At 45.9% G+C, this 22,417-nt stretch overlaps 14 non-coding genes across 14 annotated transcripts; all 14 read left to right on the top strand.

Annotated features, from left to right (window-relative positions):
* Positions 1–163: 163 nt before the first annotated feature.
* LOC142292956 (U2 spliceosomal RNA) lies at positions 164–354 on the top strand. Its single transcript, XR_012750970.1, has one exon. It is a non-coding gene; the product is annotated as a U2 spliceosomal RNA (small nuclear RNA).
* Positions 355–1,757: 1,403 nt separating this feature from the next.
* Positions 1,758–1,948, top strand: LOC142292955 (U2 spliceosomal RNA). The gene has a single exon (XR_012750969.1). It is a non-coding gene; the product is annotated as a U2 spliceosomal RNA (small nuclear RNA).
* Positions 1,949–3,351: 1,403 nt separating this feature from the next.
* On the top strand, positions 3,352–3,542 carry LOC142292954 (U2 spliceosomal RNA). The gene has a single exon (XR_012750968.1). It is a non-coding gene; the product is annotated as a U2 spliceosomal RNA (small nuclear RNA).
* A 1,403-nt stretch (positions 3,543–4,945) lies between these two features.
* On the top strand, positions 4,946–5,136 carry LOC142292953 (U2 spliceosomal RNA). Its single transcript, XR_012750967.1, has one exon. It is a non-coding gene; the product is annotated as a U2 spliceosomal RNA (small nuclear RNA).
* Positions 5,137–6,539: 1,403 nt separating this feature from the next.
* LOC142292952 (U2 spliceosomal RNA) lies at positions 6,540–6,730 on the top strand. Its single transcript, XR_012750966.1, has one exon. It is a non-coding gene; the product is annotated as a U2 spliceosomal RNA (small nuclear RNA).
* A 1,403-nt stretch (positions 6,731–8,133) lies between these two features.
* Positions 8,134–8,324, top strand: LOC142292951 (U2 spliceosomal RNA). Its single transcript, XR_012750965.1, has one exon. It is a non-coding gene; the product is annotated as a U2 spliceosomal RNA (small nuclear RNA).
* Positions 8,325–9,727: 1,403 nt separating this feature from the next.
* LOC142292950 (U2 spliceosomal RNA) lies at positions 9,728–9,918 on the top strand. Its single transcript, XR_012750964.1, has one exon. It is a non-coding gene; the product is annotated as a U2 spliceosomal RNA (small nuclear RNA).
* Positions 9,919–11,313: 1,395 nt separating this feature from the next.
* On the top strand, positions 11,314–11,504 carry LOC142292948 (U2 spliceosomal RNA). Its single transcript, XR_012750963.1, has one exon. It is a non-coding gene; the product is annotated as a U2 spliceosomal RNA (small nuclear RNA).
* A 1,404-nt stretch (positions 11,505–12,908) lies between these two features.
* On the top strand, positions 12,909–13,099 carry LOC142292947 (U2 spliceosomal RNA). The gene has a single exon (XR_012750962.1). It is a non-coding gene; the product is annotated as a U2 spliceosomal RNA (small nuclear RNA).
* Positions 13,100–14,502: 1,403 nt separating this feature from the next.
* LOC142293095 (U2 spliceosomal RNA) lies at positions 14,503–14,693 on the top strand. The gene has a single exon (XR_012751104.1). It is a non-coding gene; the product is annotated as a U2 spliceosomal RNA (small nuclear RNA).
* A 1,403-nt stretch (positions 14,694–16,096) lies between these two features.
* LOC142292946 (U2 spliceosomal RNA) lies at positions 16,097–16,287 on the top strand. Its single transcript, XR_012750961.1, has one exon. It is a non-coding gene; the product is annotated as a U2 spliceosomal RNA (small nuclear RNA).
* A 2,403-nt stretch (positions 16,288–18,690) lies between these two features.
* Positions 18,691–18,881, top strand: LOC142292945 (U2 spliceosomal RNA). Its single transcript, XR_012750960.1, has one exon. It is a non-coding gene; the product is annotated as a U2 spliceosomal RNA (small nuclear RNA).
* A 1,402-nt stretch (positions 18,882–20,283) lies between these two features.
* LOC142292944 (U2 spliceosomal RNA) lies at positions 20,284–20,474 on the top strand. Its single transcript, XR_012750959.1, has one exon. It is a non-coding gene; the product is annotated as a U2 spliceosomal RNA (small nuclear RNA).
* A 1,402-nt stretch (positions 20,475–21,876) lies between these two features.
* LOC142292943 (U2 spliceosomal RNA) lies at positions 21,877–22,067 on the top strand. Its single transcript, XR_012750958.1, has one exon. It is a non-coding gene; the product is annotated as a U2 spliceosomal RNA (small nuclear RNA).
* Positions 22,068–22,417: the final 350 nt, after the last annotated feature.

Below are 22,417 nucleotides of genomic sequence, written 5' to 3'. Positions count from 1 at the left end.
CACCATTCTTCTTGTTTTTGCTCTGCAAAGCAGCCTTTTCAAGGGTTGGCTTGGGTGACAAAATGTCTTCTGTAGGTGTGGGTTTGTCTCCCCTCACTCTCTCTCCCTAAGATGTGTCCGGCATAGGCCAGGGTGCCACTCGAGGCCCAAACCAATTCTGGTTATCGCTTCTCGGCCTTTTGGCTAAGATCAAGTGTAGTATCTGTTCTTATCAGTTTAATATCTGATACGTCCCCTATCTGGGGACCATATATTAAATGGATTTTTAGAACAGGGAGATGGAAAAAGAGCTTGCTCTGTCCACTCCACGCATTGACCTGGTATTGCAGTACCTCCAGGACCGGTGCACCCCTTCTTAACCCAGTTTCCAAAAGCAGAACTCAATTCACCTGATTCATATTAGCCCGATTTAATGAATTGGAAGAAAGCATACGTCTTCATATGCACCTCAATTTGGCCCATTCACTTTTCACACTTCCTCCTTTTGTTTTTTATCTTTCACACTTTTTACTTTCTTTATTCATCCAAATAGCAAACTCATCACCACTCAACCTGACCAACTCGGCTATGTCCCGTGCTGCAGTATCTTGTCCTCTGTCTTATCTAGATCATTTGCAATTGAATGGAATAGATCCCTTTTGGACAAAGTGGATTCACCTGCTGCTGCAGTGACCACAGGTGTGATAAGATCTAGAATTGGCATCTGGTGCGATCTCTCCGCTTCCACTCCAAATAAAGTTACCTGTTTATTCCTATCATGCATTGGTTTTTGGTGTTTTCTTTGAGCAATGATGATGGCTTCAGTGATCTGTTGGCTCCCCCTCCTGGAGGAAGAGTTTGCTTGCTCTTGGACATTCTAAAAGAGAGGTCATGAGAGACATTTAGCTTCTGAGCACAATTGGGGACAGTCATGGGTGATGAATGATTTGCAACCTGCTGTGAAGCCTGATACCGCAATATAAGGAACGTCAAATACTAAGAATGGGCGGCCTATGAAAGAATTAGTACTTTCATTAAGTATACTTAAACGGCTAATTGGGAATAGACAAACTGTAAAAAGCCCTCTGAGAAAGCCCCTCTCTAACCTTTGTTAGTAAGCTTTTCTGTAGTCTGCCTGTTGATGTATTTTCCGTTTGAACAGTGCACAACATGAAGAGACGGAACACTGGCGGCTTGTCACAATGCCCCCCGCTGACATCACAATAGCGCTGCTGCCTAGAAAGCTAGCTGCGCAGCAGAAGTTTCTCTTTGGGTGGGAGGTGGGCTAGTGGAAGGAGGGGGCAAGCTTTTTTTTTTTTTTTTTTTTCCCGGGTGGTAGGGGGATGATAGGAGAAGGGATGCGGGTGGTGAGAAGGGTACAGAGGGCAGGGTTTGGGGGCTGGGAAGGAAAGGGAAAAGATTAGGGTTTGGGGATGATGAAAGGGCTTTCTACGGGTAAGGATGGCAAAGGGTGGCAGTGACGGGAAGTCAGGCGACCTGTCCTGTCCGTCTTTATGTATCATGAATTGGAAAGACTGCAAGGGGGAGGGGAGTTGCTTGCGCCCAAAAGGAGGAGTTATTCAGATTCATTGCAGTGGGCGGCGGCTGCAAAACGCACCATTCTTCTTGTTTTTGCTCTGCAAAGCAGCCTTTTCAAGGGTTGGCTTGGGTGACAAAATGTCTTCTGTAGGTGTGGGTTTGTCTCCCCTCACTCTCTCTCCCTAAGATGTGTCCGGCATAGGCCAGGGTGCCACTCGAGGCCCAAACCAATTCTGGTTATCGCTTCTCGGCCTTTTGGCTAAGATCAAGTGTAGTATCTGTTCTTATCAGTTTAATATCTGATACGTCCCCTATCTGGGGACCATATATTAAATGGATTTTTAGAACAGGGAGATGGAAAAAGAGCTTGCTCTGTCCACTCCACGCATTGACCTGGTATTGCAGTACCTCCAGGACCGGTGCACCCCTTCTTAACCCAGTTTCCAAAAGCAGAACTCAATTCACCTGATTCATATTAGCCCGATTTAATGAATTGGAAGAAAGCATACGTCTTCATATGCACCTCAATTTGGCCCATTCACTTTTCACACTTCCTCCTTTTGTTTTTTATCTTTCACACTTTTTACTTTCTTTATTCATCCAAATAGCAAACTCATCACCACTCAACCTGACCAACTCGGCTATGTCCCGTGCTGCAGTATCTTGTCCTCTGTCTTATCTAGATCATTTGCAATTGAATGGAATAGATCCCTTTTGGACAAAGTGGATTCACCTGCTGCTGCAGTGACCACAGGTGTGATAAGATCTAGAATTGGCATCTGGTGCGATCTCTCCGCTTCCACTCCAAATAAAGTTACCTGTTTATTCCTATCATGCATTGGTTTTTGGTGTTTTCTTTGAGCAATGATGATGGCTTCAGTGATCTGTTGGCTCCCCCTCCTGGAGGAAGAGTTTGCTTGCTCTTGGACATTCTAAAAGAGAGGTCATGAGAGACATTTAGCTTCTGAGCACAATTGGGGACAGTCATGGGTGATGAATGATTTGCAACCTGCTGTGAAGCCTGATACCGCAATATAAGGAACGTCAAATACTAAGAATGGGCGGCCTATGAAAGAATTAGTACTTTCATTAAGTATACTTAAACGGCTAATTGGGAATAGACAAACTGTAAAAAGCCCTCTGAGAAAGCCCCTCTCTAACCTTTGTTAGTAAGCTTTTCTGTAGTCTGCCTGTTGATGTATTTTCCGTTTGAACAGTGCACAACATGAAGAGACGGAACACTGGCGGCTTGTCACAATGCCCCCCGCTGACATCACAATAGCGCTGCTGCCTAGAAAGCTAGCTGCGCAGCAGAAGTTTCTCTTTGGGTGGGAGGTGGGCTAGTGGAAGGAGGGGGCAAGCTTTTTTTTTTTTTTTTTTTTCCCGGGTGGTAGGGGGATGATAGGAGAAGGGATGCGGGTGGTGAGAAGGGTACAGAGGGCAGGGTTTGGGGGCTGGGAAGGAAAGGGAAAAGATTAGGGTTTGGGGATGATGAAAGGGCTTTCTACGGGTAAGGATGGCAAAGGGTGGCAGTGACGGGAAGTCAGGCGACCTGTCCTGTCCGTCTTTATGTATCATGAATTGGAAAGACTGCAAGGGGGAGGGGAGTTGCTTGCGCCCAAAAGGAGGAGTTATTCAGATTCATTGCAGTGGGCGGCGGCTGCAAAACGCACCATTCTTCTTGTTTTTGCTCTGCAAAGCAGCCTTTTCAAGGGTTGGCTTGGGTGACAAAATGTCTTCTGTAGGTGTGGGTTTGTCTCCCCTCACTCTCTCTCCCTAAGATGTGTCCGGCATAGGCCAGGGTGCCACTCGAGGCCCAAACCAATTCTGGTTATCGCTTCTCGGCCTTTTGGCTAAGATCAAGTGTAGTATCTGTTCTTATCAGTTTAATATCTGATACGTCCCCTATCTGGGGACCATATATTAAATGGATTTTTAGAACAGGGAGATGGAAAAAGAGCTTGCTCTGTCCACTCCACGCATTGACCTGGTATTGCAGTACCTCCAGGACCGGTGCACCCCTTCTTAACCCAGTTTCCAAAAGCAGAACTCAATTCACCTGATTCATGTTAGCCCGATTTAATGAATTGGAAGAAAGCATACGTCTTCATATGCACCTCAATTTGGCCCATTCACTTTTCACACTTCCTCCTTTTGTTTTTTATCTTTCACACTTTTTACTTTCTTTATTCATCCAAATAGCAAACTCATCACCACTCAACCTGACCAACTCGGCTATGTCCCGTGCTGCAGTATCTTGTCCTCTGTCTTATCTAGATCATTTGCAATTGAATGGAATAGATCCCTTTTGGACAAAGTGGATTCACCTGCTGCTGCAGTGACCACAGGTGTGATAAGATCTAGAATTGGCATCTGGTGCGATCTCTCCGCTTCCACTCCAAATAAAGTTACCTGTTTATTCCTATCATGCATTGGTTTTTGGTGTTTTCTTTGAGCAATGATGATGGCTTCAGTGATCTGTTGGCTCCCCCTCCTGGAGGAAGAGTTTGCTTGCTCTTGGACATTCTAAAAGAGAGGTCATGAGAGACATTTAGCTTCTGAGCACAATTGGGGACAGTCATGGGTGATGAATGATTTGCAACCTGCTGTGAAGCCTGATACCGCAATATAAGGAACGTCAAATACTAAGAATGGGCGGCCTATGAAAGAATTAGTACTTTCATTAAGTATACTTAAACGGCTAATTGGGAATAGACAAACTGTAAAAAGCCCTCTGAGAAAGCCCCTCTCTAACCTTTGTTAGTAAGCTTTTCTGTAGTCTGCCTGTTGATGTATTTTCCGTTTGAACAGTGCACAACATGAAGAGACGGAACACTGGCGGCTTGTCACAATGCCCCCCGCTGACATCACAATAGCGCTGCTGCCTAGAAAGCTAGCTGCGCAGCAGAAGTTTCTCTTTGGGTGGGAGGTGGGCTAGTGGAAGGAGGGGGCAAGCTTTTTTTTTTTTTTTTTTTTCCCGGGTGGTAGGGGGATGATAGGAGAAGGGATGCGGGTGGTGAGAAGGGTACAGAGGGCAGGGTTTGGGGGCTGGGAAGGAAAGGGAAAAGATTAGGGTTTGGGGATGATGAAAGGGCTTTCTACGGGTAAGGATGGCAAAGGGTGGCAGTGACGGGAAGTCAGGCAACCTGTCCTGTCCGTCTTTATGTATCATGAATTGGAAAGACTGCAAGGGGGAGGGGAGTTGCTTGCGCCCAAAAGGAGGAGTTATTCAGATTCATTGCAGTGGGCGGCGGCTGCAAAACGCACCATTCTTCTTGTTTTTGCTCTGCAAAGCAGCCTTTTCAAGGGTTGGCTTGGGTGACAAAATGTCTTCTGTAGGTGTGGGTTTGTCTCCCCTCACTCTCTCTCCCTAAGATGTGTCCGGCATAGGCCAGGGTGCCACTCGAGGCCCAAACCAATTCTGGTTATCGCTTCTCGGCCTTTTGGCTAAGATCAAGTGTAGTATCTGTTCTTATCAGTTTAATATCTGATACGTCCCCTATCTGGGGACCATATATTAAATGGATTTTTAGAACAGGGAGATGGAAAAAGAGCTTGCTCTGTCCACTCCACGCATTGACCTGGTATTGCAGTACCTCCAGGACCGGTGCACCCCTTCTTAACCCAGTTTCCAAAAGCAGAACTCAATTCACCTGATTCATATTAGCCCGATTTAATGAATTGGAAGAAAGCATACGTCTTCATATGCACCTCAATTTGGCCCATTCACTTTTCACACTTCCTCCTTTTGTTTTTTATCTTTCACACTTTTTACTTTCTTTATTCATCCAAATAGCAAACTCATCACCACTCAACCTGACCAACTCGGCTATGTCCCGTGCTGCAGTATCTTGTCCTCTGTCTTATCTAGATCATTTGCAATTGAATGGAATAGATCCCTTTTGGACAAAGTGGATTCACCTGCTGCTGCAGTGACCACAGGTGTGATAAGATCTAGAATTGGCATCTGGTGCGATCTCTCCGCTTCCACTCCAAATAAAGTTACCTGTTTATTCCTATCATGCATTGGTTTTTGGTGTTTTCTTTGAGCAATGATGATGGCTTCAGTGATCTGTTGGCTCCCCCTCCTGGAGGAAGAGTTTGCTTGCTCTTGGACATTCTAAAAGAGAGGTCATGAGAGACATTTAGCTTCTGAGCACAATTGGGGACAGTCATGGGTGATGAATGATTTGCAACCTGCTGTGAAGCCTGATACCGCAATATAAGGAACGTCAAATACTAAGAATGGGCGGCCTATGAAAGAATTAGTACTTTCATTAAGTATACTTAAACGGCTAATTGGGAATAGACAAACTGTAAAAAGCCCTCTGAGAAAGCCCCTCTCTAACCTTTGTTAGTAAGCTTTTCTGTAGTCTGCCTGTTGATGTATTTTCCGTTTGAACAGTGCACAACATGAAGAGACGGAACACTGGCGGCTTGTCACAATGCCCCCCGCTGACATCACAATAGCGCTGCTGCCTAGAAAGCTAGCTGCGCAGCAGAAGTTTCTCTTTGGGTGGGAGGTGGGCTAGTGGAAGGAGGGGGCAAGCTTTTTTTTTTTTTTTTTTTTCCCGGGTGGTAGGGGGATGATAGGAGAAGGGATGCGGGTGGTGAGAAGGGTACAGAGGGCAGGGTTTGGGGGCTGGGAAGGAAAGGGAAAAGATTAGGGTTTGGGGATGATGAAAGGGCTTTCTACGGGTAAGGATGGCAAAGGGTGGCAGTGACGGGAAGTCAGGCGACCTGTCCTGTCCGTCTTTATGTATCATGAATTGGAAAGACTGCAAGGGGGAGGGGAGTTGCTTGCGCCCAAAAGGAGGAGTTATTCAGATTCATTGCAGTGGGCGGCGGCTGCAAAACGCACCATTCTTCTTGTTTTTGCTCTGCAAAGCAGCCTTTTCAAGGGTTGGCTTGGGTGACAAAATGTCTTCTGTAGGTGTGGGTTTGTCTCCCCTCACTCTCTCTCCCTAAGATGTGTCCGGCATAGGCCAGGGTGCCACTCGAGGCCCAAACCAATTCTGGTTATCGCTTCTCGGCCTTTTGGCTAAGATCAAGTGTAGTATCTGTTCTTATCAGTTTAATATCTGATACGTCCCCTATCTGGGGACCATATATTAAATGGATTTTTAGAACAGGGAGATGGAAAAAGAGCTTGCTCTGTCCACTCCACGCATTGACCTGGTATTGCAGTACCTCCAGGACCGGTGCACCCCTTCTTAACCCAGTTTCCAAAAGCAGAACTCAATTCACCTGATTCATATTAGCCCGATTTAATGAATTGGAAGAAAGCATACGTCTTCATATGCACCTCAATTTGGCCCATTCACTTTTCACACTTCCTCCTTTTGTTTTTTATCTTTCACACTTTTTACTTTCTTTATTCATCCAAATAGCAAACTCATCACCACTCAACCTGACCAACTCGGCTATGTCCCGTGCTGCAGTATCTTGTCCTCTGTCTTATCTAGATCATTTGCAATTGAATGGAATAGATCCCTTTTGGACAAAGTGGATTCACCTGCTGCTGCAGTGACCACAGGTGTGATAAGATCTAGAATTGGCATCTGGTGCGATCTCTCCGCTTCCACTCCAAATAAAGTTACCTGTTTATTCCTATCATGCATTGGTTTTTGGTGTTTTCTTTGAGCAATGATGATGGCTTCAGTGATCTGTTGGCTCCCCCTCCTGGAGGAAGAGTTTGCTTGCTCTTGGACATTCTAAAAGAGAGGTCATGAGAGACATTTAGCTTCTGAGCACAATTGGGGACAGTCATGGGTGATGAATGATTTGCAACCTGCTGTGAAGCCTGATACCGCAATATAAGGAACGTCAAATACTAAGAATGGGCGGCCTATGAAAGAATTAGTACTTTCATTAAGTATACTTAAACGGCTAATTGGGAATAGACAAACTGTAAAAAGCCCTCTGAGAAAGCCCCTCTCTAACCTTTGTTAGTAAGCTTTTCTGTAGTCTGCCTGTTGATGTATTTTCCGTTTGAACAGTGCACAACATGAAGAGACGGAACACTGGCGGCTTGTCACAATGCCCCCCGCTGACATCACAATAGCGCTGCTGCCTAGAAAGCTAGCTGCGCAGCAGAAGTTTCTCTTTGGGTGGGAGGTGGGCTAGTGGAAGGAGGGGGCAAGCTTTTTTTTTTTTTTTTTTTTCCCGGGTGGTAGGGGGATGATAGGAGAAGGGATGCGGGTGGTGAGAAGGGTACAGAGGGCAGGGTTTGGGGGCTGGGAAGGAAAGGGAAAAGATTAGGGTTTGGGGATGATGAAAGGGCTTTCTACGGGTAAGGATGGCAAAGGGTGGCAGTGACGGGAAGTCAGGCGACCTGTCCTGTCCGTCTTTATGTATCATGAATTGGAAAGACTGCAAGGGGGAGGGGAGTTGCTTGCGCCCAAAAGGAGGAGTTATTCAGATTCATTGCAGTGGGCGGCGGCTGCAAAACGCACCATTCTTCTTGTTTTTGCTCTGCAAAGCAGCCTTTTCAAGGGTTGGCTTGGGTGACAAAATGTCTTCTGTAGGTGTGGGTTTGTCTCCCCTCACTCTCTCTCCCTAAGATGTGTCCGGCATAGGCCAGGGTGCCACTCGAGGCCCAAACCAATTCTGGTTATCGCTTCTCGGCCTTTTGGCTAAGATCAAGTGTAGTATCTGTTCTTATCAGTTTAATATCTGATACGTCCCCTATCTGGGGACCATATATTAAATGGATTTTTAGAACAGGGAGATGGAAAAAGAGCTTGCTCTGTCCACTCCACGCATTGACCTGGTATTGCAGTACCTCCAGGACCGGTGCACCCCTTCTTAACCCAGTTTCCAAAAGCAGAACGCAATTCACCTGATTCATATTAGCCCGATTTAATGAATTGGAAGAAAGCATACGTCTTCATATGCACCTCAATTTGGCCCATTCACTTTTCACACTTCCTCCTTTTGTTTTTTATCTTTCACACTTTTTACTTTCTTTATTCATCCAAATAGCAAACTCATCACCACTCAACCTGACCAACTCGGCTATGTCCCGTGCTGCAGTATCTTGTCCTCTGTCTTATCTAGATCATTTGCAATTGAATGGAATAGATCCCTTTTGGACAAAGTGGATTCACCTGCTGCTGCAGTGACCACAGGTGTGATAAGATCTAGAATTGGCATCTGGTGCGATCTCTCCGCTTCCACTCCAAATAAAGTTACCTGTTTATTCCTATCATGCATTGGTTTTTGGTGTTTTCTTTGAGCAATGATGATGGCTTCAGTGATCTGTTGGCTCCCCCTCCTGGAGGAAGAGTTTGCTTGCTCTTGGACATTCTAAAAGAGAGGTCATGAGAGACATTTAGCTTCTGAGCACAATTGGGGACAGTCATGGGTGATGAATGATTTGCAACCTGCTGTGAAGCCTGATACCGCAATATAAGGAACGTCAAATACTAAGAATGGGCGGCCTATGAAAGAATTAGTACTTTCATTAAGTATACTTAAACGGCTAATTGGGAATAGACAAACTGTAAAAAGCCCTCTGAGAAAGCCCCTCTCTAACCTTTGTTAGTAAGCTTTTCTGTAGTCTGCCTGTTGATGTATTTTCCGTTTGAACAGTGCACAACATGAAGAGACGGAACACTGGCGGCTTGTCACAATGCCCCCCGCTGACATCACAATAGCGCTGCTGCCTAGAAAGCTAGCTGCGCAGCAGAAGTTTCTCTTTGGGTGGGAGGTGGGCTAGTGGAAGGAGGGGGCAAGCTTTTTTTTTTTTTTTTTTTTCCCGGGTGGTAGGGGGATGATAGGAGAAGGGATGCGGGTGGTGAGAAGGGTACAGAGGGCAGGGTTTGGGGGCTGGGAAGGAAAGGGAAAAGATTAGGGTTTGGGGATGATGAAAGGGCTTTCTACGGGTAAGGATGGCAAAGGGTGGCAGTGACGGGAAGTCAGGCGACCTGTCCTGTCCGTCTTTATGTATCATGAATTGGAAAGACTGCAAGGGGGAGGGGAGTTGCTTGCGCCCAAAAGGAGGAGTTATTCAGATTCATTGCAGTGGGCGGCGGCTGCAAAACGCACCATTCTTCTTGTTTTTGCTCTGCAAAGCAGCCTTTTCAAGGGTTGGCTTGGGTGACAAAATGTCTTCTGTAGGTGTGGGTTTGTCTCCCCTCACTCTCTCTCCCTAAGATGTGTCCGGCATAGGCCAGGGTGCCACTCGAGGCCCAAACCAATTCTGGTTATCGCTTCTCGGCCTTTTGGCTAAGATCAAGTGTAGTATCTGTTCTTATCAGTTTAATATCTGATACGTCCCCTATCTGGGGACCATATATTAAATGGATTTTTAGAACAGGGAGATGGAAAAAGAGCTTGCTCTGTCCACTCCACGCATTGACCTGGTATTGCAGTACCTCCAGGACCGGTGCACCCCTTCTTAACCCAGTTTCCAAAAGCAGAACTCAATTCACCTGATTCATATTAGCCCGATTTAATGAATTGGAAGAAAGCATACGTCTTCATATGCACCTCAATTTGGCCCATTCACTTTTCACACTTCCTCCTTTTGTTTTTTATCTTTCACACTTTTTACTTTCTTTATTCATCCAAATAGCAAACTCATCACCACTCAACCTGACCAACTCGGCTATGTCCCGTGCTGCAGTATCTTGTCCTCTGTCTTATCTAGATCATTTGCAATTGAATGGAATAGATCCCTTTTGGACAAAGTGGATTCACCTGCTGCTGCAGTGACCACAGGTGTGATAAGATCTAGAATTGGCATCTGGTGCGATCTCTCCGCTTCCACTCCAAATAAAGTTACCTGTTTATTCCTATCATGCATTGGTTTTTGGTGTTTTCTTTGAGCAATGATGATGGCTTCAGTGATCTGTTGGCTCCCCCTCCTGGAGGAAGAGTTTGCTTGCTCTTGGACATTCTAAAAGAGAGGTCATGAGAGACATTTAGCTTCTGAGCACAATTGGGGACAGTCATGGGTGATGAATGATTTGCAACCTGCTGTGAAGCCTGATACCGCAATATAAGGAACGTCAAATACTAAGAATGGGCGGCCTATGAAAGAATTAGTACTTTCATTAAGTATACTTAAACGGCTAATTGGGAATAGACAAACTGTAAAAAGCCCTCTGAGAAAGCCCCTCTCTAACCTTTGTTAGTAAGCTTTTCTGTAGTCTGCCTGTTGATGTATTTTCCGTTTGAACAGTGCACAACATGAAGAGACGGAACACTGGCGGCTTGTCACAATGCCCCCCGCTGACATCACAATAGCGCTGCTGCCTAGAAAGCTAGCTGCGCAGCAGAAGTTTCTCTTTGGGTGGGAGGTGGGCTAGTGGAAGGAGGGGGCAAGCTTTTTTTTTTTTCCCGGGTGGTAGGGGGATGATAGGAGAAGGGATGCGGGTGGTGAGAAGGGTACAGAGGGCAGGGTTTGGGGGCTGGGAAGGAAAGGGAAAAGATTAGGGTTTGGGGATGATGAAAGGGCTTTCTACGGGTAAGGATGGCAAAGGGTGGCAGTGACGGGAAGTCAGGCGACCTGTCCTGTCCGTCTTTATGTATCATGAATTGGAAAGACTGCAAGGGGGAGGGGAGTTGCTTGCGCCCAAAAGGAGGAGTTATTCAGATTCATTGCAGTGGGCGGCGGCTGCAAAACGCACCATTCTTCTTGTTTTTGCTCTGCAAAGCAGCCTTTTCAAGGGTTGGCTTGGGTGACAAAATGTCTTCTGTAGGTGTGGGTTTGTCTCCCCTCACTCTCTCTCCCTAAGATGTGTCCGGCATAGGCCAGGGTGCCACTCGAGGCCCAAACCAATTCTGGTTATCGCTTCTCGGCCTTTTGGCTAAGATCAAGTGTAGTATCTGTTCTTATCAGTTTAATATCTGATACGTCCCCTATCTGGGGACCATATATTAAATGGATTTTTAGAACAGGGAGATGGAAAAAGAGCTTGCTCTGTCCACTCCACGCATTGACCTGGTATTGCAGTACCTCCAGGACCGGTGCACCCCTTCTTAACCCAGTTTCCAAAAGCAGAACTCAATTCACCTGATTCATATTAGCCCGATTTAATGAATTGGAAGAAAGCATACGTCTTCATATGCACCTCAATTTGGCCCATTCACTTTTCACACTTCCTCCTTTTGTTTTTTATCTTTCACACTTTTTACTTTCTTTATTCATCCAAATAGCAAACTCATCACCACTCAACCTGACCAACTCGGCTATGTCCCGTGCTGCAGTATCTTGTCCTCTGTCTTATCTAGATCATTTGCAATTGAATGGAATAGATCCCTTTTGGACAAAGTGGATTCACCTGCTGCTGCAGTGACCACAGGTGTGATAAGATCTAGAATTGGCATCTGGTGCGATCTCTCCGCTTCCACTCCAAATAAAGTTACCTGTTTATTCCTATCATGCATTGGTTTTTGGTGTTTTCTTTGAGCAATGATGATGGCTTCAGTGATCTGTTGGCTCCCCCTCCTGGAGGAAGAGTTTGCTTGCTCTTGGACATTCTAAAAGAGAGGTCATGAGAGACATTTAGCTTCTGAGCACAATTGGGGACAGTCATGGGTGATGAATGATTTGCAACCTGCTGTGAAGCCTGATACCGCAATATAAGGAACGTCAAATACTAAGAATGGGCGGCCTATGAAAGAATTAGTACTTTCATTAAGTATACTTAAACGGCTAATTGGGAATAGACAAACTGTAAAAAGCCCTCTGAGAAAGCCCCTCTCTAACCTTTGTTAGTAAGCTTTTCTGTAGTCTGCCTGTTGATGTATTTTCCGTTTGAACAGTGCACAACATGAAGAGACGGAACACTGGCGGCTTGTCACAATGCCCCCCGCTGACATCACAATAGCGCTGCTGCCTAGAAAGCTAGCTGCGCAGCAGAAGTTTCTCTTTGGGTGGGAGGTGGGCTAGTGGAAGGAGGGGGCAAGCTTTTTTTTTTTTTTTTTTTTTCCCGGGTGGTAGGGGGATGATAGGAGAAGGGATGCGGGTGGTGAGAAGGGTACAGAGGGCAGGGTTTGGGGGCTGGGAAGGAAAGGGAAAAGATTAGGGTTTGGGGATGATGAAAGGGCTTTCTACGGGTAAGGATGGCAAAGGGTGGCAGTGACGGGAAGTCAGGCGACCTGTCCTGTCCGTCTTTATGTATCATGAATTGGAAAGACTGCAAGGGGGAGGGGAGTTGCTTGCGCCCAAAAGGAGGAGTTATTCAGATTCATTGCAGTGGGCGGCGGCTGCAAAACGCACCATTCTTCTTGTTTTTGCTCTGCAAAGCAGCCTTTTCAAGGGTTGGCTTGGGTGACAAAATGTCTTCTGTAGGTGTGGGTTTGTCTCCCCTCACTCTCTCTCCCTAAGATGTGTCCGGCATAGGCCAGGGTGCCACTCGAGGCCCAAACCAATTCTGGTTATCGCTTCTCGGCCTTTTGGCTAAGATCAAGTGTAGTATCTGTTCTTATCAGTTTAATATCTGATACGTCCCCTATCTGGGGACCATATATTAAATGGATTTTTAGAACAGGGAGATGGAAAAAGAGCTTGCTCTGTCCACTCCACGCATTGACCTGGTATTGCAGTACCTCCAGGACCGGTGCACCCCTTCTTAACCCAGTTTCCAAAAGCAGAACTCAATTCACCTGATTCATATTAGCCCGATTTAATGAATTGGAAGAAAGCATACGTCTTCATATGCACCTCAATTTGGCCCATTCACTTTTCACACTTCCTCCTTTTGTTTTTTATCTTTCACACTTTTTACTTTCTTTATTCATCCAAATAGCAAACTCATCACCACTCAACCTGACCAACTCGGCTATGTCCCGTGCTGCAGTATCTTGTCCTCTGTCTTATCTAGATCATTTGCAATTGAATGGAATAGATCCCTTTTGGACAAAGTGGATTCACCTGCTGCTGCAGTGACCACAGGTGTGATAAGATCTAGAATTGGCATCTGGTGCGATCTCTCCGCTTCCACTCCAAATAAAGTTACCTGTTTATTCCTATCATGCATTGGTTTTTGGTGTTTTCTTTGAGCAATGATGATGGCTTCAGTGATCTGTTGGCTCCCCCTCCTGGAGGAAGAGTTTGCTTGCTCTTGGACATTCTAAAAGAGAGGTCATGAGAGACATTTAGCTTCTGAGCACAATTGGGGACAGTCATGGGTGATGAATGATTTGCAACCTGCTGTGAAGCCTGATACCGCAATATAAGGAACGTCAAATACTAAGAATGGGCGGCCTATGAAAGAATTAGTACTTTCATTAAGTATACTTAAACGGCTAATTGGGAATAGACAAACTGTAAAAAGCCCTCTGAGAAAGCCCCTCTCTAACCTTTGTTAGTAAGCTTTTCTGTAGTCTGCCTGTTGATGTATTTTCCGTTTGAACAGTGCACAACATGAAGAGACGGAACACTGGCGGCTTGTCACAATGCCCCCCGCTGACATCACAATAGCGCTGCTGCCTAGAAAGCTAGCTGCGCAGCAGAAGTTTCTCTTTGGGTGGGAGGTGGGCTAGTGGAAGGAGGGGGCAAGCTTTTTTTTTTTTTTTTTTTTCCCGGGTGGTAGGGGGATGATAGGAGAAGGGATGTGGGTGGTGAGAAGGGTACAGAGGGCAGGGTTTGGGGGCTGGGAAGGAAAGGGAAAAGATTAGGGTTTGGGGATGATGAAAGGGCTTTCTACGGGTAAGGATGGCAAAGGGTGGCAGTGACGGGAAGTCAGGCGACCTGTCCTGTCCGTCTTTATGTATCATGAATTGGAAAGACTGCAAGGGGGAGGGGAGTTGCTTGCGCCCAAAAGGAGGAGTTATTCAGATTCATTGCAGTGGGCGGCGGCTGCAAAACGCACCATTCTTCTTGTTTTTGCTCTGCAAAGCAGCCTTTTCAAGGGTTGGCTTGGGTGACAAAATGTCTTCTGTAGGTGTGGGTTTGTCTCCCCTCACTCTCTCTCCCTAAGATGTGTCCGGCATAGGCCAGGGTGCCACTCGAGGCCCAAACCAATTCTGGTTATCGCTTCTCGGCCTTTTGGCTAAGATCAAGTGTAGTATTTGTTCTTATCAGTTTAATATCTGATACGTCCCCTATCTGGGGACCATATATTAAATGGATTTTTAGAACAGGGAGATGGAAAAAGAGCTTGCTCTGTCCACTCCACGCATTGACCTGGTATTGCAGTACCTCCAGGACCGGTGCACCCCTTCTTAACCCAGTTTCCAAAAGCAGAACTCAATTCACCTGATTCATATTAGCCCGATTTAATGAATTGGAAGAAAGCATACGTCTTCATATGCACCTCAATTTGGCCCATTCACTTTTCACACTTCCTCCTTTTGTTTTTTATCTTTCACACTTTTTACTTTCTTTATTCATCCAAATAGCAAACTCATCACCACTCAACCTGACCAACTCGGCTATGTCCCGTGCTGCAGTATCTTGTCCTCTGTCTTATCTAGATCATTTGCAATTGAATGGAATAGATCCCTTTTGGACAAAGTGGATTCACCTGCTGCTGCAGTGACCACAGGTGTGATAAGATCTAGAATTGGCATCTGGTGCGATCTCTCCGCTTCCACTCCAAATAAAGTTACCTGTTTATTCCTATCATGCATTGGTTTTTGGTGTTTTCTTTGAGCAATGATGATGGCTTCAGTGATCTGTTGGCTCCCCCTCCTGGAGGAAGAGTTTGCTTTCTCTTGGACATTCTAAAAGAGAGGTCATGAGAGACATTTAGCTTCTGAGCACAATTGGGGACAGTCATGGGTGATGAATGATTTGCAACCTGCTGTGAAGCCTGATACCGCAATATAAGGAACGTCAAATACTAAGAATGGGCGGCCTATGAAAGAATTAGTACTTTCATTAAGTATACTTAAACGGCTAATTGGGAATAGACAAACTGTAAAAAGCCCTCTGAGAAAGCCCCTCTCTAACCTTTGTTAGTAAGCTTTTCTGTAGTCTGCCTGTTGATGTATTTTCCGTTTGAACAGTGCACAACATGAAGAGACGGAACACTGGCGGCTTGTCACAATGCCCCCCGCTGACATCACAATAGCGCTGCTGCCTAGAAAGCTAGCTGCGCAGCAGAAGTTTCTCTTTGGGTGGGAGGTGGGCTAGTGGAAGGAGGGGGCAAGCTTTTTTTTTTTTTTTTTTTTCCCGGGTGGTAGGGGGATGATAGGAGAAGGGATGCGGGTGGTGAGAAGGGTACAGAGGGCAGGGTTTGGGGGCTGGGAAGGAAAGGGAAAAGATTAGGGTTTGGGGATGATGAAAGGGCTTTCTACGGGTAAGGATGGCAAAGGGTGGCAGTGACGGGAAGTCAGGCGACCTGTCCTGTCCGTCTTTATGTATCATGAATTGGAAAGACTGCAAGGGGGAGGGGAGTTGCTTGCGCCCAAAAGGAGGAGTTATTCAGATTCATTGCAGTGGGCGGCGGCTGCAAAACGCACCATTCTTCTTGTTTTTGCTCTGCAAAGCAGCCTTTTCAAGGGTTGGCTTGGGTGACAAAATGTCTTCTGTAGGTGTGGGTTTGTCTCCCCTCACTCTCTCTCCCTAAGATGTGTCCGGCATAGGCCAGGGTGCCACTCGAGGCCCAAACCAATTCTGGTTATCGCTTCTCGGCCTTTTGGCTAAGATCAAGTGTAGTATCTGTTCTTATCAGTTTAATATCTGATACGTCCCCTATCTGGGGACCATATATTAAATGGATTTTTAGAACAGGGAGATGGAAAAAGAGCTTGCTCTGTCCACTCCACGCATTGACCTGGTATTGCAGTACCTCCAGGACCGGTGCACCCCTTCTTAACCCAGTTTCCAAAAGCAGAACTCAATTCACCTGATTCATATTAGCCCGATTTAATGAATTGGAAGAAAGCATACGTCTTCATATGCACCTCAATTTGGCCCATTCACTTTTCACACTTCCTCCTTTTGTTTTTTATCTTTCACACACAGGGGGCAAGCTTTTTTTTTTTTTTTTCCCGGGTGGTAGGGGGATGATAGGAGAAGGGATGCGGGTGGTGAGAAGGGTACAGAGGGCAGGGTTTGGGGGCTGGGAAGGAAAGGGAAAAGATTAGGGTTTGGGGATGATGACCTCCTTTCGATAAAGCCATAGGCGAAACAGCTGTCAAGGAGGCTCTCTGCCCCCACAGCCTGCCCCGCTACACCTCAGGTATTGTTCACGCTCCCTGTGTTATTTTGACAGCCGGGTCACTCATGCTGGGACATATCCATCAGTGCATACCTATACTGGGATAGCATTTCCCTTTTGTCCTTGCCTGAGTGCCCCTGTGACGCGGTGTTATTGTTTTTATGATGTGCCTATATGGAGACAATATAATTTAATATTAGTCTTGTATACTTAAGACTCTAAATATTTTGCACGCCACTTTATGCCTGCTATTGTTTTTCTCCATTAGGCTGTCACTCTATTGCTATATCACCACGCCATATAATTGTGGAATGTGACGCCTTTTTACTCCTGTACAGTATATGGGCAGGCTGTGTGGCATTGATTTGCCCACCTAATTTTTACCACTTTTTTCTATTGTTCCTCATCCTGGTACGACTTGTCTTACTATATGTCTTTTGTACTAGTTGTTTTTCACATGATTTTATCTAATAAAATTGAATTTTTTATGTGCACGTTGTTGCCCAATCTCCTTTGTCCTCCTATTATGCATGCTATTTGGAGTAGGCTCTTGCCATAGGGGGTCTCCATTTATGGCCTCCATGGTGTTATAAGTATGATGGCGAAATTGTTATACCTAATTGACCTGGTATTGCAGTACCTCCAGGACCGGTGCACCCCTTCTTAACCCAGTTTCCAAAAGCAGAACTCAATTCACCTGATTTATATTAGCCCGATTTAATGAATTGGAAGAAAGCATACGTCTTCATATGCACCTCAATTTGGCCCATTCACTTTTCACACTTCCTCCTTTTGTTTTTTATCTTTCACACTTTTTACTTTCTTTATTCATCCAAATAGCAAACTCATCACCACTCAACCTGACCAACTCGGCTATGTCCCGTGCTGCAGTATCTTGTCCTCTGTCTTATCTAGATCATTTGCAATTGAATGGAATAGATCCCTTTTGGACAAAGTGGATTCACCTGCTGCTGCAGTGACCACAGGTGTGATAAGATCTAGAATTGGCATCTGGTGCGATCTCTCCGCTTCCACTCCAAATAAAGTTACCTGTTTATTCCTATCATGCATTGGTTTTTGGTGTTTTCTTTGAGCAATGATGATGGCTTCAGTGATCTGTTGGCTCCCCCTCCTGGAGGAAGAGTTTGCTTGCTCTTGGACATTCTAAAAGAGAGGTCATGAGAGACATTTAGCTTCTGAGCACAATTGGGGACAGTCATGGGTGATGAATGATTTGCAACCTGCTGTGAAGCCTGATACCGCAATATAAGGAACGTCAAATACTAAGAATGGGCGGCCTATGAAAGAATTAGTACTTTCATTAAGTATACTTAAACGGCTAATTGGGAATAGACAAACTGTAAAAAGCCCTCTGAGAAAGCCCCTCTCTAACCTTTGTTAGTAAGCTTTTCTGTAGTCTGCCTGTTGATGTATTTTCCGTTTGAACAGTGCACAACATGAAGAGACGGAACACTGGCGGCTTGTCACAATGCCCCCCGCTGACATCACAATAGCGCTGCTGCCTAGAAAGCTAGCTGCGCAGCAGAAGTTTCTCTTTGGGTGGGAGGTGGGCTAGTGGAAGGAGGGGGCAAGCTTTTTTTTCCCGGGTGGTAGGGGGATGATAGGAGAAGGGATGCGGGTGGTGAGAAGGGTACAGAGGGCAGGGTTTGGGGGCTGGGAAGGAAAGGGAAAAGATTAGGGTTTGGGGATGATGAAAGGGCTTTCTACGGGTAAGGATGGCAAAGGGTGGCAGTGACGGGAAGTCAGGCGACCTGTCCTGTCCGTCTTTATGTATCATGAATTGGAAAGACTGCAAGGGGGAGGGGAGTTGCTTGCGCCCAAAAGGAGGAGTTATTCAGATTCATTGCAGTGGGCGGCGGCTGCAAAACGCACCATTCTTCTTGTTTTTGCTCTGCAAAGCAGCCTTTTCAAGGGTTGGCTTGGGTGACAAAATGTCTTCTGTAGGTGTGGGTTTGTCTCCCCTCACTCTCTCTCCCTAAGATGTGTCCGGCATAGGCCAGGGTGCCACTCGAGGCCCAAACCAATTCTGGTTATCGCTTCTCGGCCTTTTGGCTAAGATCAAGTGTAGTATCTGTTCTTATCAGTTTAATATCTGATACGTCCCCTATCTGGGGACCATATATTAAATGGATTTTTAGAACAGGGAGATGGAAAAAGAGCTTGCTCTGTCCACTCCACGCATTGACCTGGTATTGCAGTACCTCCAGGACCGGTGCACCCCTTCTTAACCCAGTTTCCAAAAGCAGAACTCAATTCACCTGATTCATATTAGCCCGATTTAATGAATTGGAAGAAAGCATACGTCTTCATATGCACCTCAATTTGGCCCATTCACTTTTCACACTTCCTCCTTTTGTTTTTTATCTTTCACACTTTTTACTTTCTTTATTCATCCAAATAGCAAACTCATCACCACTCAACCTGACCAACTCGGCTATGTCCCGTGCTGCAGTATCTTGTCCTCTGTCTTATCTAGATCATTTGCAATTGAATGGAATAGATCCCTTTTGGACAAAGTGGATTCACCTGCTGCTGCAGTGACCACAGGTGTGATAAGATCTAGAATTGGCATCTGGTGCGATCTCTCCGCTTCCACTCCAAATAAAGTTACCTGTTTATTCCTATCATGCATTGGTTTTTGGTGTTTTCTTTGAGCAATGATGATGGCTTCAGTGATCTGTTGGCTCCCCCTCCTGGAGGAAGAGTTTGCTTGCTCTTGGACATTCTAAAAGAGAGGTCATGAGAGACATTTAGCTTCTGAGCACAATTGGGGACAGTCATGGGTGATGAATGATTTGCAACCTGCTGTGAAGCCTGATACCGCAATATAAGGAACGTCAAATACTAAGAATGGGCGGCCTATGAAAGAATTAGTACTTTCATTAAGTATACTTAAACGGCTAATTGGGAATAGACAAACTGTAAAAAGCCCTCTGAGAAAGCCCCTCTCTAACCTTTGTTAGTAAGCTTTTCTGTAGTCTGCCTGTTGATGTATTTTCCGTTTGAACAGTGCACAACATGAAGAGACGGAACACTGGCGGCTTGTCACAATGCCCCCCGCTGACATCACAATAGCGCTGCTGCCTAGAAAGCTAGCTGCGCAGCAGAAGTTTCTCTTTGGGTGGGAGGTGGGCTAGTGGAAGGAGGGGGCAAGCTTTTTTTTTTTTTTTTTTTCCCGGGTGGTAGGGGGATGATAGGAGAAGGGATGCGGGTGGTGAGAAGGGTACAGAGGGCAGGGTTTGGGGGCTGGGAAGGAAAGGGAAAAGATTAGGGTTTGGGGATGATGAAAGGGCTTTCTACGGGTAAGGATGGCAAAGGGTGGCAGTGACGGGAAGTCAGGCGACCTGTCCTGTCCGTCTTTATGTATCATGAATTGGAAAGACTGCAAGGGGGAGGGGAGTTGCTTGCGCCCAAAAGGAGGAGTTATTCAGATTCATTGCAGTGGGCGGCGGCTGCAAAACGCACCATTCTTCTTGTTTTTGCTCTGCAAAGCAGCCTTTTCAAGGGTTGGCTTGGGTGACAAAATGTCTTCTGTAGGTGTGGGTTTGTCTCCCCTCACTCTCTCTCCCTAAGATGTGTCCGGCATAGGCCAGGGTGCCACTCGAGGCCCAAACCAATTCTGGTTATCGCTTCTCGGCCTTTTGGCTAAGATCAAGTGTAGTATCTGTTCTTATCAGTTTAATATCTGATACGTCCCCTATCTGGGGACCATATATTAAATGGATTTTTAGAACAGGGAGATGGAAAAAGAGCTTGCTCTGTCCACTCCACGCATTGACCTGGTATTGCAGTACCTCCAGGACCGGTGCACCCCTTCTTAACCCAGTTTCCAAAAGCAGAACTCAATTCACCTGATTCATATTAGCCCGATTTAATGAATTGGAAGAAAGCATACGTCTTCATATGCACCTCAATTTGGCCCATTCACTTTTCACACTTCCTCCTTTTGTTTTTTATCTTTCACACTTTTTACTTTCTTTATTCATCCAAATAGCAAACTCATCACCACTCAACCTGACCAACTCGGCTATGTCTTGTGCTGCAGTATCTTGTCCTCTGTCTTATCTAGATCATTTGCAATTGAATGGAATAGATCCCTTTTGGACAAAGTGGATTCACCTGCTGCTGCAGTGACCACAGGTGTGATAAGATCTAGAATTGGCATCTGGTGCGATCTCTCCGCTTCCACTCCAAATAAAGTTACCTGTTTATTCCTATCATGCATTGGTTTTTGGTGTTTTCTTTGAGCAATGATGATGGCTTCAGTGATCTGTTGGCTCCCCCTCCTGGAGGAAGAGTTTGCTTGCTCTTGGACATTCTAAAAGAGAGGTCATGAGAGACATTTAGCTTCTGAGCACAATTGGGGACAGTCATGGGTGATGAATGATTTGCAACCTGCTGTGAAGCCTGATACCGCAATATAAGGAACGTCAAATACTAAGAATGGGCGGCCTATGAAAGAATTAGTACTTTCATTAAGTATACTTAAACGGCTAATTGGGAATAGACAAACTGTAAAAAGCCCTCTGAGAAAGCCCCTCTCTAACCTTTGTTAGTAAGCTTTTCTGTAGTCTGCCTGTTGATGTATTTTCCGTTTGAACAGTGCACAACATGAAGAGACGGAACACTGGCGGCTTGTCACAATGCCCCCCGCTGACATCACAATAGCGCTGCTGCCTAGAAAGCTAGCTGCGCAGCAGAAGTTTCTCTTTGGGTGGGAGGTGGGCTAGTGGAAGGAGGGGGCAAGCTTTTTTTTTTTTTTTTTTTCCCGGGTGGTAGGGGGATGATAGGAGAAGGGATGCGGGTGGTGAGAAGGGTACAGAGGGCAGGGTTTGGGGGCTGGGAAGGAAAGGGAAAAGATTAGGGTTTGGGGATGATGAAAGGGCTTTCTACGGGTAAGGATGGCAAAGGGTGGCAGTGACGGGAAGTCAGGCGACCTGTCCTGTCCGTCTTTATGTATCATGAATTGGAAAGACTGCAAGGGGGAGGGGAGTTGCTTGCGCCCAAAAGGAGGAGTTATTCAGATTCATTGCAGTGGGCGGCGGCTGCAAAACGCACCATTCTTCTTGTTTTTGCTCTGCAAAGCAGCCTTTTCAAGGGTTGGCTTGGGTGACAAAATGTCTTCTGTAGGTGTGGGTTTGTCTCCCCTCACTCTCTCTCCCTAAGATGTGTCCGGCATAGGCCAGGGTGCCACTCGAGGCCCAAACCAATTCTGGTTATCGCTTCTCGGCCTTTTGGCTAAGATCAAGTGTAGTATCTGTTCTTATCAGTTTAATATCTGATACGTCCCCTATCTGGGGACCATATATTAAATGGATTTTTAGAACAGGGAGATGGAAAAAGAGCTTGCTCTGTCCACTCCACGCATTGACCTGGTATTGCAGTACCTCCAGGACCGGTGCACCCCTTCTTAACCCAGTTTCCAAAAGCAGAACTCAATTCACCTGATTCATATTAGCCCGATTTAATGAATTGGAAGAAAGCATACGTCTTCATATGCACCTCAATTTGGCCCATTCACTTTTCACACTTCCTCCTTTTGTTTTTTATCTTTCACACTTTTTACTTTCTTTATTCATCCAAATAGCAAACTCATCACCACTCAACCTGACCAACTCGGCTATGTCCCGTGCTGCAGTATCTTGTCCTCTGTCTTATCTAGATCATTTGCAATTGAATGGAATAGATCCCTTTTGGACAAAGTGGATTCACCTGCTGCTGCACTGACCACAGGTGTGATAAGATCTAGAATTGGCATC

This window comes from Anomaloglossus baeobatrachus, chromosome 2 (assembly GCF_048569485.1).
Source record: "Anomaloglossus baeobatrachus isolate aAnoBae1 chromosome 2, aAnoBae1.hap1, whole genome shotgun sequence".
NCBI lineage: Eukaryota > Metazoa > Chordata > Amphibia > Anura > Aromobatidae > Anomaloglossus > Anomaloglossus baeobatrachus.
This window is presented reverse-complemented; position numbering and strand designations above follow the sequence as displayed.